We start from the raw sequence: 20,762 nt of genomic DNA, 5'->3' as shown, positions 1-20,762 counted from the left end.
CATTAAGCTATCCACCACAATCCCAAGGGTTGTGTCTTGGTTTAGACCCCATCAGTGCCTATGTGAAGTTGGGATTTTTTTTTTGTCCCAGTGTGCATCACTTTACATTTACTTACACTCAGGGCCAGCCCAAGACATTTTACTGTTTTGGACAGAGCAGCCAAGGATGTGTTCGCCACATCGTGGTGTGTACTACCCAAGACTGGGTATTTTGGCAACTGAGGCAGAAAATCCCACGTGCCTCTCTTCCTCCATGGCAATAAAATTGAACAATACAATAAATTAAATTACTAACCATTTGTTGCCCTTTCATGACACCCCAAATCAGCCTCCTGAGATGGCCACTGCACTCTGCCTAATGGTAGGGCCAGTCCATTAAAATATTTCCTATTTTATTTGGTACTTTTGGACTTCTTCACAGCCTGCTTTGGTTTTCACCATCCTAAAGAAATGGGTATTGTCTGCAGACTTGGTCACCTCCCTGCCTGTCCCTTAGCTCCAGTTCAACGCTTGGCATTATTGCAGTTCCAAACTCGAAATCCAAATTCAAATGTAACCCAGGTAGAGCTTGGTTAGTGGGTGTGAGTTGATGCTTGCACCTTCAGAAGAGAGGGAAGGTGTTTCCCAGCATAGTCTCTCAGAAGTTCATTTAGTTTCAATTTTGAATTTGATGCTACTGTTATATAATGTGACACAAATGCCAATGTGACGGGAAATGGGGGGTTGGGAGGGAAATGCCCTGCTGAAATGAGAGAGTCAAAGCAAGTGGGGGAACTTCTGGGGGCGATGAGGTGAGGGCTGCACCTGTTTGTTCTTTTTCTTCTTCACACATTCTCTCGTTGTGGTATTTAAAAGGTTACAAGTTGGGAAAATACTGGCATCAAAGAAAGCTGGTTGCAAATATTGCTTTACAAAACAGATTGTTAAAACTGAAGTCCACACAAACAAAGCAGCTGGGAAAAACAGAAAGGCATAACATGGCCAAAGCCACAAGGGTCAAATATACGAGAGAGCGCGCGCGAGAGAGAGAGAATAAGAAGTGTCTAGCTTTGTTTCTGTTCAGACCTACTGAAATAGATTTCAGCTGTTGTGGTATTTTCTAAGATGCTTTCTGCACTCACTAGAGCTAACATTTTCTCCACAACGTTGCCCTCTCCTTGACAGCTCCCAGACCGCCATGCTAGCTCTCTGGGAAATTTTTATTTCCCTTAGATCTTAGTAGAGCTCTTTAAGGTAATATAAATATGTTGTCTGCAGGAAAACACCAATGGAAAATTAAGTTTATAGAACAGATTAAAAATAAGTTACTAGTCAGAGGCACTAAGAGTGCAACAAATGTATGGCTGGATCTTCCCCCACCCCCTCAGCCCCCAACAACCCCAGGTGATAAAACAGCTTCTGCCTCTGGAAGGGAGGTCTACACCTTCTGAAGAATATGTGTGGTCTCGGGTGCTGAAATATAGACTTTAATACAACCCGAGCAGCCTCTATGAAGACTGTGGTGTTCTAAACCCACAACCCACATATGCTCCAACACACTGTTTCACAAAGTCCACACATATATATATTTCTGTGAAATCAGAAAGTTCAGTTTAAAGGTGCCACTTTAAAGACGAATCAAAGCAATAATTTTAAGGTGAGTGTTGTTGTTTTTTGCAAAAATAAAAGGTAAGAAATGTCCCAATTGTTTTGTGCATTTAGACTTTGGGTTACATAACATTTTCTCTTCCTTATATACAGAAGCTCTTTCTTTCTTTCTTTCTTTCTTTCTTTCTTTCTTCCTTCCTTCCTTCCTTCCTTCCTTCCTTCCTTTCTTTCTTTCCATCCATCCATCCATCCATCCATCCATGGCTTGTGTTTATGAAGAAGAGAAAAAGTTAAATTATTAGGTCACTGGACAGATAGTTATTTATTTTTAAATTATACCCTGCTTCTCAATTACAAAAGTACAAGATGACTTACAGTAACATTAATGCTATTATTATTATTATTATTATTATTAATAATAATAATAATAATAATAGAACATAACAGCACCTGAAATAATAACAATAAAACCAGGAGCAATAAAACCCAGAGCAATAAAACAACAAAATTAGCATACATCAAAAAGCATGTGCAAATAAAAACATTTTAGTCTGGTGCTGGACTGAAGCCAGTCAAAATAGCACAAGGTGAGCAACTCTTGAGAGGGAGTTCCAAAGCTGGGTCACCCCTGCAGAAAAGCTCCTATTCCTTGTTGACATCCACCTAACAGGAACCCAAAGAAGGGCCAAGTGGAAGAGGTCAGTGAATATGTAGGCTCAGATGTGGCATAGGGACTAACAGATGGACAGCTAAAGCAGACTTTGAGAGCCCTTACATTTGCAAAGACACTCTGACTTAAAGTCTGGAAAGATAAATCTGAGGATCTTATTCCTCTCTCCACATTTGAATTTATATCCTATAGTTGTCAATCTCATTTGGATGCTCGTTTTTATATATGGGCTGCTTATATTAATGTATACATTTGAAACAGAAGTGCTGAACTTCTTAAACTTATATGCCAAGGTGCATGCTAATATCAGCACAGTTTAATTTCTGGCATGCCATGCTGTGAGAGTTCAGAATACTATTCCCATTGTGGCACAGCAGAAGCTGAGCTGGGCAGACTTCAGCATGTGCTATCATCAGCATGCGCATGACAGTCTTGGTACATGGCAGACACATTTGGAAGTCAACATGGGCTGACTGAAAATCACAGACACCACACATTCAAAGGTTCAGTGCCACAGGAAAAAAAATGCATACCAGCACAGAGCTATATCCGATGCTCTGATACTTGTCATATTCAGTGAATTTTCAGAAGTCTAACATTTAGAATGAGCCTGGAGCTAGTAGCCATCCCTCCATAATATGATCTAGTTAACTTCCCCAATAGCCAGGAAATGTCAATATTATTTCCATTTCACAGACAGCAAAGTTTCTTCACACAGCCAAGTGGCTAGTCCTGCACACCAGATGTATTTTAGGCCCTTCAGAAAACCTGAACAGGCCTTTTGGGGTCTCTCCCTATTGTTACTGAACCTAATTTGCATAAGGCAGTCTGCTGGAAGAAGAATGCATGTGTCTGATTTCGCTCTCTCATTATGCAGCTCTGCACTATATAAAAAGATCAGCCAAGACATGTCATTTCAGGTTTGTGCAGCAAACGTGCAATACCAGACCAGCTGTCTATATGATTTCTTCTCTGACAGAGGTGAGAAGATGTTGCAGGCTCATGTTCCGAGGCATCTCCTAACAAGCTGTGTATAGAAATCTCACCCCCTTAAATATCACAGAATGCACTCAGAGTGCATGGCTAATGGTGTGCTGAGATAATGACAAGGAAGAATCTGTGCTCAGAGCGTACAGCTTTAGCAAAAGAGAAAATGGCCTTCCCTCCACTAAAAATGCTTACAACAAAAAAGTGGGGAGATTGTTCAGCCTCTCCCGACCCAGCATTTACAGTTCTAATAACTCTAAATACATTTCAGGAGGTAATTGGGCTGGGGGGGGGGCACCCATCGTAACATGGGCCATCCACGAAATATGCCCCTTTCTCCAACTGTGTTGCCTAGCGAAATGCCCAATATGCCCAACCCAAACAATTAAGACAGGGATTTAGTACACAAGTCTTCCCTCTCCTCACAACTTGCATCTCCCTACTGCCAAGACAACAGTAGCCCAAAATAATAAATCCTGTTCACAGAGGGCACAGCTGTTTTAGGTGGCTGGTGCATCCTGATTTGAGACATCTCTACAGCACCCCTGCTCTGGCCGATCAGCACAGCAATGTACATCTGGACTGCATCTGACCTGGACATAAGGAGAGAGGCAGCATAAGCACTGCTCAGGCATTTGCCTGACTTAAATAGGGGGTTCGGTGCACACAAAAGCCCCACCCCCAATGTTCCCGCAATGCAGGAACATTCTACTTGAAAATGTTCCCACAATTTCTTAGTGTAGTGCATTGACTGCCAAGGTCTGAAGAGGGGTTCCAAGTGTGTTCAGCTGCATGCGCTAAGCAGCCACCCTGTGATCAAGAACCCTGCATTATCAGGGTTCCTGAGAATGGAGGGGATTCTAAGCACATGCAGTTGAACATGTTTAGAACGCTTCTTCAGAACTTTGCACTCAGAATCTTGCTTCATGATGGGATTATTTGATATTGCTGTCTCCTGTTAAAAAGGCAGTTGGCAGAGAAAACAGAACAGAATGAGTGTTTACCAGTCCCACATGCACACAAATGGTTAAAAAAGGAAATCATACCCTTCTTTTGGTAAAATGGTTTACTCACAGTTTCTTGTACTGAAATGCAGGTACAACATATCACTTCAGAGAACAGTTTGTTCAGTCCATTTGTGTTTCTTTACACAGGCAGGAGCGAGAAAGCAAGCCATGTGCTCCCAGCAATGGAGGAAGGTTGGAGAGAAAGGTGGGGAAAGGAAGGGGAGGTGCAATCATAGGAATCACATTGTAGGCCATAGAGATCCTAAGGCTGGCTATGCCCAAATTCCCATGAACCAAACTGCAACACTGCCCCCTTCCTGTAACTTGCAGATGAGGCTGCAATATTCCCAGTACTTCAGACCTTCGCACTCAATGAGTGAAGGCTGGAAGTAGACCTGGCATGAACGGGGACACTGGTGGTGAGGTTTGCATGTGTGCCCCTCCCCATTTTAAGCCCACATGCTTTCATCCAAATGCATGAATAGGGCTTTAGAGTGCTGAAAAAGAAAAAGCAGCCTCAGCTACTCTCTGCTAAGATGAAGTTAAAGCAACCATTCTTGCCCAGAGATAAAGGGTGCAGGAGTAGTTAAAAGAGCGACAGAAACCAAAGATTGTGTGCATATTTTGAAGGGCAGCCTCAGGCTAACCCAGCACATGGAGCTACAGAATGTGCTTGTAAGAGAGGAAAAGCACCTGGGGAGGGACTATAGCTCAGGCATAGAGCTAGGGATGATGTCAGATAATTTTGCTTCAGTTTGTGCATTATCATAACTTGCTCCATTCATGCCGCTGAAAGTGGACGTGAGCGCATTTGAGAGGCAAAGCTCACATGCTCCCAACGTTCACGTTGTGATCACGTTCGCAAAATACATTTGTTAGAAAAAGGTGCACCTTAAAGATGCGCATTTTGGGGAAAAATGCATTTTCATACTTTGGTCAGTGGAGGAAATGTACACACTTGGGTGCACGTTTAAAAAATATGCATATCCAAATGTGCATTTTTCCTGTTTGAACAACAACAAAAACTCACATTTGGGAACAGGAATGGAGCTTCAAGCTGGAACTCGACGAGATGGAGCCTTGCTGATTCCCCCATCCCTAGGTAGAGCACATTCTTTGCAAGCAGAAGGTCCCTGTTCATTATTTTATTTTATTTATTTATTTAAATAATAAATAAGTCCCTGGCATCACTTCCACAAGATGTAGTGATGACTTTAAAAGGGGATTGGACAAATGCATGGAGGAGAAGGCTATCTATGGCTACTAGTCCTGATGGCTATATGCTACTTTCAGTATCAGAGGCATTAGGCCTATATACACCAGTTGCTGGGGAACATGGGCGGGAGGGTGCTGTTGCGCTTGTGTCCTGCTTGTGGGTTTCCCGTGGGCAGCTGACTGGCCACTGTGAGAACAGAATGCTGGACTAGATGGACCCTTGGTCTGATCCAGCAGGGCTCTTCTTATGTTCCAGTTACAAGGCTCAAGTAGAAGGTGATGGAAAAGACCTCTTTCTGCTTGAGACCTTGGAAAGCTGCTTCCAGTCAGAGTAGTCAAAACCAGGCAAGATGGATGAATAGTCTGACCTTGCATAAAGTCACATCCCTTGTTCCTAAGCCCTGGAAGCAGCTTGTACAAATGTGTTGTGAACTAGCATCATGTTCAAAACAGAAACAAGTTAACCTGAAAACTACTCAAAACCAAACTCACATCCTCTTCCTATAACATTTAAACCAGGAGTGGCCAGACTTCAGGCTTGTGGGATCTACTTTGTTTGGGGGTGGGGGGCATGGTTTGGTAGATCCACCAACCAGAGTGTGGTGCAAAACACATATGCTTTGAATTAAAGAATTCTGAGCCCAGGAATTTGTTCTGAGTATCAGAACTGAATAGATCTGAGTATCAGAACAAAAATTGACTTTTTAGCAGTATAATTTAGGGCAGTGGGGGAGTCCTTTTACTGCTGTTGTTGTCAACTAGTCAGGAATCAGAAAGCCTTGCTGATCTATTGCAGCTCACCCAGGAATCTACCAATAGATCCAGATCCACCTTTGGGTGACCCCTGATTTAAGTGTTTCGATCTCTATTGCAGCTCCCACAGGAACATAGGAACCTGCCTTATACTGAGTCAGACCATGGATTCATCTAGCCCAGCATTTTCATCACTGACCGGCAGCAGTTCTCTGCGGTTTCAGGGCGGACTTTTTTCACCCCTACCTGGAGATGCTGAGGATTGAACCTGGGGCCTTCTGCTTGCAAAGCAGGTGCTCTGCCACTGTGCTATGACCCCCTCCTGTTCATTCTTGATGTACTTTGACATGTTTTACATTTTGTCTTTGTAGCTGAGAGTACCCATTAGTGGCACAAAAGGGCTTGCTTACTTAGTAAGAATGGCTCAAGTCAGTTCACCAGATTCTTTCCCCACATTTAACTGTCTTGAAGGTAGTTCCCCTGCGTAATCAACGGCAAGAGAGCTTGCCCAATATCATACTGTATGTAGTCAAGGACATTCGCATTCTTGTGTAATGAATAGATGGATAAACTGTGTGATTCATATTGACTGTATTCCAGTGGTGCTGCATCCATGAGTATCTTACCAGTATAACTCTTCTCTGTCCCCAGTTTCACAGAGCATGGCTAGCTGTCTCCTTTCAGCATTTTCTGCAAAAGAGAGTGGTGAGCATCAAGGCTTTAGATGGTTTGCAATGTTAAAGTTGCCCATTCATTTATTATAAACATGATCAATTCTAATAATTACATCCTTATATTATTACAAATTTATATATTTATAATAGTGTCATTTCTTTCTTTATTATAAGAGTGACAACAAACAAAAACATACCAATTACCTTAGTATAACTATGACCTGCAAAAGCCAACACATTCAGAATTACAGCTGAAATTGTGAGTTGACCTTCAGTCATTAACACTTATGGCCACATTAAAAATGTATTTATTTAGGTGGAACATCAGAGGTGAATTTAAAGTAGTGAATTACTCTTATCCAAAGAATGGCACCAAATGCAACAAAACCTGCAAAACACTCTAGCACAAAGCAGCATGATCAGAATAGCATAAAGACTGACGCATGCAGTGAGAGCACCCTTGGCTTAGTCTGTCCCAGCATTTGCCTGCCAAAAAGCTAAAAAGCAATAGCAATAACAAAGGGCAGACTTTCTCCCACTTTGAATAATATCATTCAAGAAGGGATATGATAGTTGTCCAGCCTGACCTCCCAGTGGTTAATTTGTAATAAGAGAGGGGCCAGGTCTACTGGAAGGCACAGTGTCCAACCTGAATGCTTGGTCTCCTAATCCCAGAGGCACTTCGGCTGGCTATGGCTACCCAGTGATGAGAATATAAGAGAAGAGGTCCTCTTATGGATAAGTAACTGGTTAAATAACAGAAAGCAGAGAGTAGGAATAAGTGGAAAATTCTTCCAGTGGAGGGATAGCGGTGGGATCCCACAGGGACCTGTATTGGGACCAATGCTTTTCAACTTATTCATAAATGATCTGGAATTAGGAGTGAGCAGTGAGGTGGCCAAGTTTGTTGATGACACCAAATGATTTAAGTTGGTTAAAACAAAACGGGATTGTGAGGAGCTCCAAAAGGATCTCTCCAAACTGGGAGAACGGGCATCTAAATGGCAAATGCAGTTCAATGTGAGCAAATGTGAAGTGATGCACATTGGGACAAAAATCCCAGCTTCAAGTTTAAGCTGATGGGATCTGAGCTAGTGGTGACTGACCAAGGAAGAGATCTTGGGGTTGTGGTGGACAGCTCGATGAAAATGTCATCCCAATGTGTGGCAGCTGTGAAAAAGGAAAATTCCATGTTAGGTATAATTAGAAAAGGAACTGAAAATAAACTGCCAAGATCATTGCCCTGTTATACAACTTTGTGGTGCGACCATACCTAGAATACTGTGTACAGTTCTGGTCACCATACCTAAAAAAGGATATTGTAGAGTTAGAACAAGTGCAGAAAGGGCAAGTAAAATGATCAAGGGGTTGGAGCATCTCCCCATGAAGAAAGATTATAGCAGCTGGGATTGTTTCGCTTAGAAAAAAGGGGAGTCAGGGGAGACAAGATAGAGGTGTACAAAATTATGTAAGGTGTGGGGAAAGTGGGTAGGGAGACATTTTTCTCCCTCTCTCAAAATACTAGAACCCAATGGGGTCATCCTATGAAGCTGATTGGTGGGAGATTAAGGACAGGTAAAAGGAAGGACTTCTTCACACAGCACATAGTCAAAAGTGTGTAATTCACTTCCACAAGATATAGTGATGGCCACCAATCTGGATGGCTTTAAAAGGGGATTGGCCGAATTCAGGGAGGATAAGGCTATCAATGGCTAGTAGTCCTGATGGCTATATGCTACCTCCAGTATCAGAGGCAGTATGCCTATGCACACCACTTGCATGGGCAGGAGGGTGCTGTTGCACTCATGTCCTGCTTGTTGGTTCCTGTGGGCAGCTGGTTGGCCACTGTGAGAACAGAATGGTGGACTTGATGGACCCTTGGTCTGATCCAGCGTGGCCCTTTTTATGTTCTTAAATGCACTCTGCACACGCTTAGCAGCACTTTATTCTTATTCCTTCACAAATCAAAAAGATATCAAAGATATCAAAAACAGTTTCTGAGGCTAAGGGCACAATCCTATGCATGTTTAGACAGAGAAAAGGCCCACAACTCCCAGCATGCTCCAACCAGCACATCTCACCTTCATGGCAAAGGATCTCAAAGTGAGTTATAGAAAATGCGCAAATAGCACCTTGGGGACCACAAACTATAAAAGAACATGAAAGGTGACCAATGGCCAGCTGGGGCATGCTGGGAGTTGTCGGGCTTTTTTCCTGTCTAAATTGCACCCTAAGCCAAGGAATTTGTGCTGTTGACATGCATACCCAGTATACAAGTCCATATGCTTTATAACAGGGGTGTAGAACCTCAGGCCTGGGGGCCAAATCTGGCCTCCTGGAGGTCCCAATCTGGCCCTCTGGGGTTCCCCGGATAGCCACACCCCCTTCCCATGGCCCCACCCTGCTTCCCCCAACCACCAATAATTTGGTGGCTTCCTGGTTTTTGTGCAGTTTTTTCCACCATTCTAAAACATTTAAATGTTTAGTTAGGTTCAGTAAGCACTTTCAGCTCCAATATACTGGTATTTTTGTCCCACTTGTTTTGCCTTTGGTCCTGGCCATCACCGAAAGCTTGTCCAAGATAGAATTAGGCCCTTGGTCTGAAAGAGGATCCCCACCTCTGCTTTATAAAAATCATCATTAGTTGTTTAGAACTAGTGAGTTGGCAAGAAATATTGTACTCCTGAGGACTAATCACATCTGATCAGAAAAAACGGGATGGAGAAGATACTTTCTCTAAGTGGAACTTTGATTCAGTGGGATCAGTGGTTTGCGTGTGCACAATAGGCAACCATCTGTATCCTTTGCAATAATTTCCAGGAAAGTTATTGGAGCCCAATGGCAATCACTGTAGTAAAGACATTTGTATTTGTTCTTTGCGATTTTAAGCTTTGTTTCCATCTTGCCACAGCAGAAACTATCCCTGTGCTCTCTTTGATCCTCAGCTTACCTTTGCTTCTCACATTCTGTCTCTCTGTAAATCTGCTTATTAACACTTCTTCTATATTGCCCTATCTTCAACACTGCCTCAGTCACACTTCTGCTGAAAGTCTTATTTGCACTTTTGTCTTCTCCAGACTTGATTATTGTAATTTTCTATCTCTACAACCCTTCTTAGGAAGTTTGTTCTTGTAAAAACCCAGGGATGTGATCCTACAATAGCAAGTATTCACATCAATATCTCACCTTCATGGCAAAGGATCTCGAAGTGAGCTACAGAAAATGTACAGATAGCACCTTAGGGACCACAAACTATAAAAGAACATGAAAGGTGACCAATCATTCTAAAGTAGTGAAGTTACTCCAGTAACAGCAAGGGATGAAAGCTTTAAGATTCAAATGTGTTGTTATTGTTGTTGTTGTTGTTGTTGTTGTTGTTTTGGGGGAGGGGGAAATGCAGTAAATTGGTTTGTGAATAGAGTTACAAACCTGTTTTTGCCTGGCAGGTCTTCCATGCTTTGAGAGCTGGTATACTGTGGTGGCTAAGATGGTGCTGTGAGATCTTTGGTTCAAATGTCACCAGTGATGTTCTAGGCAAGTCACTATCTATCATAGGCCTGCATACCATGTGACCCATTAAGGCAAAGCCAATCAAATGCAGCCCACCAGTTGTGGCTGATCAGCTGCTTGATAACATTCCTGTTTTTGCAGCATCAGGGAGGAAAACCCAGATGTTTTTCCAGGAATTTGTCTCTTGAACATTTTGTTCACACAGATTAGAGGGAGAGAATTGGTTTCTTAAATATTTTGTTCACACAGAGTTCAGTTAGGCCCTTCACTCTATGCGAAGTGAGAATTAGGTTCATGAAGGGGCATGATCTTACTGTGGTCTTCAACAGTCAGTAGTTTAATCATCAGAGTGCCTCACCTTGGCTTTCCCATTAGGATATCTGGGGTGGGGGGCACCATATTGCTTGTATGGGATGTGTTTGGTTTGGTGGGTCAAAAGTTGTATACGTCTATGACTGGCAAATGAACGGAATCATTATGAATCTGAAAATTAATCATATGGGATATATTCTTATGGTTAAGGGAGGGAGGAAATTTATCTCTTAAATAATTTGTCCACATAGAGTGAAGTTCATAGAATCATAGAATCATAGAATAGTAGGGTTGGAAGGGGCCTACAAGGCCATCGAGTCCAACCCCCTGCTCAGTGCAGGAATCCAAGTCAGAGCATCCCTGACAAATGGCTTTCCAGCCTCGTCTTGAAGGCCTCCAGTGTGGGAGAGCCCACCACCTCCCTAGGGAATTGGTTCCATTGCTGTATTGCTCTTACAGTCAGGAAGTTTTTCCTGATGTTCAGCCAGAATCTGGCTTCCTGTAACTTGAGCCCATTATTCCGTGTCCTGCACTCTGGGATGATCAAGAAGAGATCCTGGCCTTCCTCTCTGTGACAACCTTTCAAGTACTTGAAGAGTGCTATCATATCTCCCCTCAGTCTTCTCTTCTCAAGGCTAAACAGGCCCAGTTCTTTCAGTCTGTCTTCATAGGGCTTTGTTTCCAGTCCCCTGATCATCTTAGTTGCCCTCCTCTGAACCCTCTCCAGTTTGTCTGCATCCTTCTTAAAGTGTGGTGCCCAGAACTGGACACAGTACTCCAGATGAGGCCTAACCAGTGCTGAGTAGAGGGGAACTAGTACTTCCCGGGATTTGGAAGCGATGCTTCTATGAATGCAGCCCAAAATAGCATTGGCCTTTTTTGCAGCCACATCACATTGCTGGCTCATATTCAGCTTGTGATCGACAACAATTCCAAGATCCTTCTCGCTTGTAGTGTGGTTGAGCCACGTATTCCCCATCTTGTAACTGTGCATTTGGTTTCTTTTTCCTAGGTGCAGAACTTGGCATTTATCCCTATTAAATGTCATTCTGTTGTTTTCTGCCCAGCACTCCAGTCTATCCAGATCACTTTGAATTTTGTTTCTGTCTTCCAAAGTATTAGCTATCCCGCCCAATTTGGTGTCATCTGCAAATATGATCAGCATTCCCTGCACCTCCTCCTCCAAGTCATTAATAAAAATGTTGAAGAGCACTGGGCCCAGGACTGAGCCCTGCGGTACCCCACTCATTACCTCTCCCCAGTTGGAGAAGGTCCCATTGATAAGCACTCTTTGAGTCCGATTCTGTAGCCAACTGTGGATCCACTGGATTGTTGTTTCGTCTAGCCCACTTTGAGCTAGTTTGCTCATCAGGATATCATGGGGTACTTTGTTGAAAGCTTTGCTGAAGTCGAGGTATATGATGTCTACAGCATTCCCACGGTCTACAAGGGAGGTTACTTGATCAAAAAATGAGATCAGATTTGTCTGGCGGGACTTGTTTTTGACAAATCCATGTTGGCTTCGAGTAATTACGGCATTGTTGTCAAGGTGCTTCCAAATGGATTCCTTTATCATCTGCTCCAGAATTTTCCCAGGGATTGATGTCAGACTGACTGGTTTGTAGTTCCCAGGTTCCTCCTTTTTACCCTTTTTGAAGATAGACCAACGTTAGCCCTCCTCCAGTCATCTGGCACTTCCCCCGTCCTCCATGATTTCTCAAAGAGAATAGAAAGCGGTTCTGACAGTTCTTCTGCCAGTTCCTTTATTACTCTAGGATGCAGTTCATCTGGCCCTGGAGATTTGAACTCATTCAAAGTAATTAGGTGTTCCTTGACCATATGCCTATCGATCTCAAGCTGCAATCCTGCCCCTTCAGCCTGTACTTCGCCTTTGCCAGGGGGTCAAAGACCCTCTTTTGGGAGAAGACTGAGCCAAAGTAGGAATTGAGCACCTCTGCCTTTTCTTTGTCATCTGTTATCATTTTGCCATCCTTATGTAATAGCTGAACCACCATGTCTTTCATCTGCCTTTTACTATGCACGTAGCTGAAGAAAGCCTTTTTGTTGTTTTTAGCATCCCTTGCTAACCTCAGCTCATTCTCAGCTTTAGCCTTCCTGACGCCATCCCTCCAATTCTGTGCTATCTGACTGTATTCCTTTGTTACTTGACCTTCTTTCCACTTCCTATATGTGTCCTTTTTTGTTTTCAGGTCATCCCTAAGCTTTTTGTGAAGCCATATTGGCTTCTTCTGTTTTCTTCCACCTTTTCTTCTTGTTGGAATTGTTTGTGATTGTGCCTTGAGAATTTCCTTTTTTAAAAGCTCCCACCCATCTTGGACTCCTTTTCTCGTTAGCGTCACTTGCCATGGGACCTTACTGATAATTGTTCTGAGTTTATTAAAATCAGCTTTCCTAAAATCCAGGGTACGCGTTTGACTACACTCAGTTTTGCTTCCGTTAGAACCAAGAACTCAAGTACAACATGGTCGCTTTCCCCCAGAGTTCCTGTAACTGCTACTTTATCCACTAAGTCATCTCTGTTGGTTAGGATCAAGTCAAGGATAGCCGATCCTCTAGTTCCTTCCTCTACTTTCTGTAGGAGGAAGTTATCCACCACACAAGTCAGGAATTTCCTGGAGGGGCCATGTTTTGCAGAATTTGTCTCCCAACAAATATCGGGGAAATTGAAGTCCCCCATGACTACTACGTCATGCTTCCTTAAAACATTGGCTATTTGCTTTTCAAAAGTTTCATCCTTGTCTTCCCCTTGATTGGGTGGCCGGTAGTAGACTCCGACCACCAGGTTCCTTTTATTCTTTGCTCCATTTATTTCAACCCAGATGCTCTCGATGGGTCTACCAAGCTCATCCTCCTGTATTTCTGTGAAGAGATATGTATTTTTCACATACAGTGCAACCCCACCTCCCTTTCTGTTCCTCCTGTTCTTTTTGAACAAGTTATATCCTTCAATTGCTGTATTCCAGTCATGAGAGTCATCCCACCAAGTCTCAGTTATACCTATCAGGTCATAATTTCCCTCTTGTATTAAGAGTTCAAGTTCGTTCTGTTTGTTTCCCATACTCTGGGCATTAGTATATAGACATCGAAGACCATGTGCTTCATAGTCTGGCTTTCTTCCTACATGTGTCTGAAGACTATTATTGGGCGCTATCAGAGCTGTTCTCTCTGTTGCAGTGCATGTGCCTACGTCCATGTGCCCCAACATTACATCTCCCTTCCCCGTAGGATTCAGTTTAAAGCCCTCCTGATGAAGTTCTTCATGCTGTGTCCAAACACATTCTTCCCATCCTTTGTGAGGTGCAACCCTTCCCTAGCCAACAGCCCATCTTCCAGGAAGTATAGCCTGTGGTCCCAGAATCCAAATCTCTCTCGTCGGCACCACCTTCATAGCCAGTCATTCACCCGGAGTATTTTTCGTTCCCTTTCTATCCCTCTTCTAACTACTGGAAGGATGGAAGAGAAAACTATCTGGGCCCCAAAGTTCTTCAGTTTCCTTTCCAAAGCTTCAAAGTCTGACATGATCTCTTCGTAGCTCCACTTGGCGGTATCATTTGTTCCCACATGGATGAGTAGAAAGGGATACCTGTCAGTGGGCTTTATGAGTGCAGGCAACCTTACAGTCATGTCTCTAATCTGTCCTCCCGGGAGACAACTAGTCTTTTACCAGTCCACTAACAAGACTATTCGGTTTAGTACACAGAAGAACTATACAGGAAAGATCTTAATGTCCCTGATAGCCATGATAGTGCGGTCACTGAACTTGAGCCGGACATCCTCGAGAGTGAAGTCAAGTGGGCCTTAGGAAGCATTAGCAACAACAAAGCTAGCGGAGATGACAGTATTCCAGCTGAGCTATTTAAAATCCTAAAAGATGATGCTGTTAAAGTGCTGCATTCAATATGCCAACAAATTTGGAACACTCAACAATGGCCGCAAGACTGGAAAAGGTCAGTTTACATTCCAGTTCCAAAGGGCAATGCCAAAGAGTGTTCAAACTACTGCACAATTGCGCTCATTTCACCTGCCAGCAAGGTGATGCTCAAAATCCTACAAGCTAGGCTTCAGCAGTATGCGAACCGAGAACTACCGGAAGTACAAGCTGGGTTCCGAAGAGGCAGAGGAACTAGAGATCAAATCGCCAACGTTCGCTGGATCATGGAGAAAGCAAGAGAATTCCAGAAAAATGTCTATTTCTGCTTCATTGACTATGCTAAAGCCTTTGATTGTGTGGATCACAACAAACTGTGGCAAATTCTTAAAGTGATGGGAGTACCAGACCACCTTACCTGTCTCCTGAGAAACCTGTACGAGGGTCAAGAAGCAACAGTAAGAACCAGACATGGAACAACCGAGTGGTTCCAAATTGGGAAAGGAGTACGACAAGGCTGCATATTGTCACCCTGCTTATTTAACTTATATGCAGAGTACATCATGAGAAACGCCGGGTTGGATGAATCACAGGTCGGAATTAAGATTGCCGGGAGAATTATCAACAACCTCCGATATGCAGACGATACCACCCTAATGGCAGAAAGCGAAGAGGATCTCAAGAGCTTCTTGTTGAGGGTGAAAGAGGAGAGTGCAAAAGCTGGTTTGAAACTCAACATTAAAAAAACGAAGATCATGGCATCTGGCCCCATCACTTCCTGGCATATAGAAGGGGAAGAAATGGAAGCAGTGACAGATTTTACTTTCTTGGGCTCCAAGATCACCGCAGACGGTGACTGTAGCCATGAAATTAAAAGACGCTTGCTCCTTGGGAGGAAAGCTATGGCAAACCTAGACAGCATAGTAAGAAGCAGAGACCTCACCTTGCCGACAAAGGTCCGTCTAATCAAAGCTACGGTTTTCCCAATAGTAATGTATGGCTGTGAGAGCTGGACTATAAGGAATGCTGAGTGCCGAAGACTTGATGCTTTCGAACTGTGGTGCTGGAGAAGACTCTTACGAGTCCCCTGGACTGCAAGGAGGTCAAATCAGTCCATCCTAAAGGAAATCAACCCTGAGTGCTCATTGGAAGGACAGATACTGAAGCTGAAGCTCAAATATTTTGGCCACGTAATGTGAAGAGAAAACTCTCTGGAAAAGACCATGATGCTGGGAAAGACTGAAGGCAAAAGGAGGAGGGGACGACAGAGGATGAGATGGCTAGATAGCATCACCGATGCAATGAATATGAACTTGAGCACACTCCGGGAGAGAGCGCAGGACAGGAAGGCCTGGCGTGCTATGGATCATGAAGAGTCGGACACGACTGAACGACTGAACAACAACAATCACCATGATCTACACAACAGATAGCCTTGAGTGACGGATTACATCATTCTTGGCAATTCAGTGCACAATCCAGTGGGCATCACTGTCATCAGTGAATGACAGGAAGCTGAAGCTGACTGTGGCTGCATTTGCTGCAGCTGGACGTCAAGAGCTACTACTGGACGCACTTGTAAGATATCAATTCACCAGTGGTGGTTCAGTGTTAAATCAGAATGAACTAGTGCTGTAAGATCTGGCCAATCTATGCATCCCAGAGGAACTGTTAACTAGTAGCACTGAGAGCTCCAGTATGATGCCTGCATGTGTATTTTCAAAGATGTTGTTTATTCCAGGAGTGGGCAGAGTTCAGGCTTATGGGACTAGTTTGCTTTTACTAGAACCCAGAGGGCCGCCAACTGGAGCCTGGTGCAAAATAAATTTAAATAAATTTAACGATAAATAAACCTGTTAGACAATTGTCTTTTGGGCTCTGATTTGACCTCTTTCTTACTCTGAATATTTCACTGGTAACTTAACAACCAACCACTGGTGGTTATAGGTGATTAGATGCCCTCAGGGATAATTCCAGTGGTAAATCAGGAGTAAACTATTCTCTCAAATTCAATGGCCACAATCAACAATGGACATACACTTAGCTTGGTGTACGGCTGATTAAACTCAGTGGGACTTACTTCTGAGTAGACATGCACAGGACTGTGCTGGAGCTGTGCTTAGCTCAGTTTTTGATTGCAGCAAAGGAGTTCTGGCAACTTCCCTGTACAAACACACATTATCTCTATTGCAATGATGATTTGCAAGAAAGTGCAGGACTCAGGGAGAAAATAGCAGGAAGCAAGCCAAGGAGAAAGTTTGTCAGATTCCCTCCACCCCCACCCTCAGCAGGACCATTTTTCTAGCAACTGGGCAATCAAAAAATCCAGAAATAGTAGAATCCTGTGCATGTCTACTCATAAGTATCTCACTGAGTTCAGTGGGACTTACTCCCAAGTAAGTGTGCATAGGATTGCAGCCTAAGTGAAGCTTTCCCCATCACTGCATTTCTATGGTGGGAAAAACTTGAACTACTGAATTTCTGGCTCACCTGCAATCCAACCTAATAAGAAAAAAGAACAACCCCCTTGAAAGCCTTGAGTGATCAGTTACATCATTCCTGGCAATTAAGTACACAATCAGTGGGATGCATAATCCACTGCAAAATTTCCAAAATTCTCCACTCTATTTTTGTGTGGCAAAATGGTGCACTGGGCCATTTGGCCAAATATTGTCCACTGCGAGGAGAAATTCTCCCCAAAACGTCTTGGTTCGCTATTAGCAGTATCAACGGCACAGCTTCTTTTTTCCCCAAATGTTCTTTTTGCAAGCGGAAGCAGCAGCAACTGTGTTGGCAGTCAAGCCAACATTTTGCATCCTCCACAATGTACCAGAACTAGCATTGTTGGGCCATTGGGGTGGGGGTGGTAGAAATGGCAACCACCACCAAAAATAGTGGAGAATGTTTGGCAAAATGGCCTTCTTTTTCAGAGAGGGTGTGGAAAAGAAAATTCTCGCAAAGTTTCTCAGAAAAATTTTGGCTTGGGTCTAGGGGGCGGGGGGGGGGGGGCTGACTACTATTTGAAGAAATGTCCAGTCCATGCCTGGTTTAAAATCAAACATCCATAAGTAGGGAGAGCAGGGGCCTTGAAGTTGCCCATCCACAGTTAACACCTGGCCAGCAGACTGCGCAAGGCACACAGGCCACCTAGTCAGCCTTCTCCACTATGGTGGGAAGTCTTGTATTTCTGTTTAAATTGTAGTGATTTCTAAATGTGCAGCCATGCACATAAATTTGCATATATGCAAATGTTATGCAAATCGGGGCACTTTTGTTTTCTTTTTTGGTGATGCATTTCCTCTTTTTTGGTGATGCTTAAATGGCCACCTTACCATTAGGCAGAGCGACATGGTCACCTGAGGAGACAGATGATGGGTGATGTGGAGGGGCCAGTGGTGGCAGCAGCAGCCCCCTGGCTGTATCCCTCTGTTGGGAACAGAGCTGTCTGTTCGACGCCCCCCTGGCCTTCCCCCACCTCCCACTCCTGCTAGCCTGCTGCTCTCAGGTAAATTGAAAGATGCTGTTGTATCACCTCTAGTGTTGAAGTAAGATGCAGTTGCCAGTCCGATTGGCTTCAGCAGGTCAAATTGGCTGTGTGCGCTATCTTGTCCTTCACCTTAGGCAGCAAAAGGTCTTGGCCAGCCCTGAGGAAGGTACACACATGAAGGCCAAAGAGACAAATGAACAGTGGAGGCTGGTGGCTCCAAAGTCAGTGAGGCGATGAATCCAGTCCAGGTTTCAGTCAGAACTCTAAAGGAGCTATCCAAGATAAGGAAGCTCCTTTAGAGTTCTAACTGGTTCTGAGTGAAACCCGGAGTGGATTCAACACCTCACAGACATCAGAGGCACCAGCCTCCACTGGTAAACAACTTTCAAATGTAAAACCTTTGAAATGTTCAAAGTGCACAGTTTTTACCAGAGGTTTCAGCAGCTGTGAGTGAGGGTAGGTGGTAGAAAAGAGAGAGGCTGTACCAGAGTTTGCCCTGGAAATTGTGACTCAAACCTTCTTCTGTGGGCACAGTTCACTTTACTCCCAGGAAGTTCTCTGAAGTTGAAGCTGCAGCTTGGTTACCTCGATGACTCAGAAGTGTGAAGATTCATATTTTAGCACTTGGCATTCAGAGGCAGCCTTAAACCATTTAAAAATGAACACTGATGAAAACGAAGAAGTTTGCAAGTGCTCTAGGCCATGGTGTGCTTTGGGAAGCTAATTAAATGCCATGTATTCTGTATTAATGTTAAAATAAAATAATTAAGGGGGCTGACTTCTTAAAAACCACTGTGGCTTTGACCCCTGTGGAAGTCAAATGATTTTGCAGACACATCAGTTCTCTTCCTTCCCAAATTCCTAATGGTGAAGTTAATCTGTCCCAAGGTCAGGCCTGTCTTTTCTGCATACAGCACAGCCTCTGAGGGAAAGATCTCTGGTGCCTGAGGGTTCCCGTTAAATTTCATCAACAGCGGCATTTGCATTGAAATGTGATTTTGCCAAATGGGATATTCTTTTCTTTCCCCCAAATTGCAGGCAGCCTGGCTGAAATCTGCAATGTTTTTGTCAAATCCATTGCATGTAAATTGTTAAAGGTTTCAGTGCACAAGCAACTAGCATGATGTATTCTCACAAAGCCATCCCCTCCCCACCCTCTGCTCAGTACACACACACACACACACACTTTTGCACTGAACCAGGTTGTTTAAACTCATCTGATCCCACCTTATATTCCTTTTGTACAGATACATCTAAACTTGTGAACATTTAATCCCCAATTGACTTCTGATCCTTTCTGCAGTTAAAGAACATGAGACCTAAATAACCATTCACGATAAAAAAAAATAGTAACCAACTATTCACGCATCTTTAATATGCATATTGATTGAAATTGGCCAGAAAGAATCCTTCGTGTACTTTAGTGTAGCACTAGCCGTTTCCTTCCCCTTGTAATTCTTTTTCTTTCCCCTATAAAAAAGAACAATGGGACATATGGTGGGATTCCACACTGGTACAAGTGTCAATTATTCTGCTGGGATGAGTCTTTGGGCGCCATAAAAGCTGCTCGCATACTGTGTTTGCATTGAAAATGTACATCTGTAAACATATGGAAATTACAGGAACAAGGACTGCAAGGGGAAGGGAGTTAATTTATGTGCATTGCAAGAGTGCTACATTTGTGGATGTATATAGCAGTGTAGTTCATCCAAGAGCATGGACACAAACATTTCAAAATAAGCTCATACTTGTTAGTATCTGTTGGTACTGCATAAACATGGGGAAGAAGAGATATCGCATTGATGGAGCTATTGATCACATGAGAAAAGAATTCTACTAATCAAAATGCTGTGCATAACATATACTATAGGTGTATAGACATCCTATACATGTCTACTCAGAAGCAAGTCCCATTGAGTTCAGTGGGATTTACCCAAATACATTGGTATACAATTGCAGCCTTAAATATGTCCCCCTGTATGACTCACAACCCAGTTAATCCAAAGTATTTAAAATCAAGACCAAACTGTATGTGATGTTAAATACGTCATAGCTTTAAAGTGTCTCTCTTTTTCTTGTAACAGCCATCGGGGGTGTGGGGGAGGAGAATCAAGACTGGGCCATATTGCACCATCAGAGGGCTTAACACTTCCCCTCTACTACAGTCCAGATGAAAACTGCCCCTCCCTAACATTGTTCATAGCCCTAACATATTAGCTCTGGGAAGGAAGCTTCCTTTGCTCCCCTCCACTGTGGTTATGAGATTGGATGAAATTACACAGCGTGCTCATAAGAAACAGTCATGGGCAGCCTGACACATGGGTGTGTGTGCATGGGAATAGCCCCTCCTCAAAATGGAACCCTTGAATTAAGCTGTGAGTGTTTTAGTCAATATATTTAATCAATATATGTGGAGCATCTGCTCAGAGGTAGATCTGAAGTACCTAGCGGGGAGTAATATGCATTGTGAGAAAATAGGTATTGTACCTGTCAAATAGGTATTGTTGAAATCAAGCGTGCAGCCAATCCCCTGGAGCAGTCTGTTTCCAAGTAAGTACATCCCCTTGCTTAGGGGTGCGAGGGTGGGCAAACGTCCTGGCATATGGGTTCTTCTTTTTACTAGAATCCTGCGGTCCACCAACCTGAGCCAGCTGCAAAATGGTGGGTCAGA

At 43.5% G+C, this 20,762-nt stretch overlaps 1 long non-coding RNA gene across 1 annotated transcript; it reads right to left on the bottom strand.

Moving 5' to 3' along the window:
• Positions 1-889: 889 nt before the first annotated feature.
• On the bottom strand, positions 890-10,440 carry LOC146344817 (uncharacterized). Its single transcript, XR_014792617.1, has 3 exons — positions 10,323-10,440; positions 6,846-6,909; positions 890-1,851 (listed from the first exon to the last, which is right to left on the bottom strand). It is a non-coding gene; the product is annotated as an uncharacterized LOC146344817 (long non-coding RNA).
• Between the last annotated feature and the right edge of the window lie 10,322 nt (positions 10,441-20,762).

The sequence above is a fragment of the Heloderma suspectum genome, chromosome 5 (genome assembly GCF_057233095.1).
Source record: "Heloderma suspectum isolate Gila_16-S chromosome 5, 16-S_ref, whole genome shotgun sequence".
Lineage (NCBI taxonomy): Eukaryota > Metazoa > Chordata > Lepidosauria > Squamata > Helodermatidae > Heloderma > Heloderma suspectum.
This window is presented reverse-complemented; position numbering and strand designations above follow the sequence as displayed.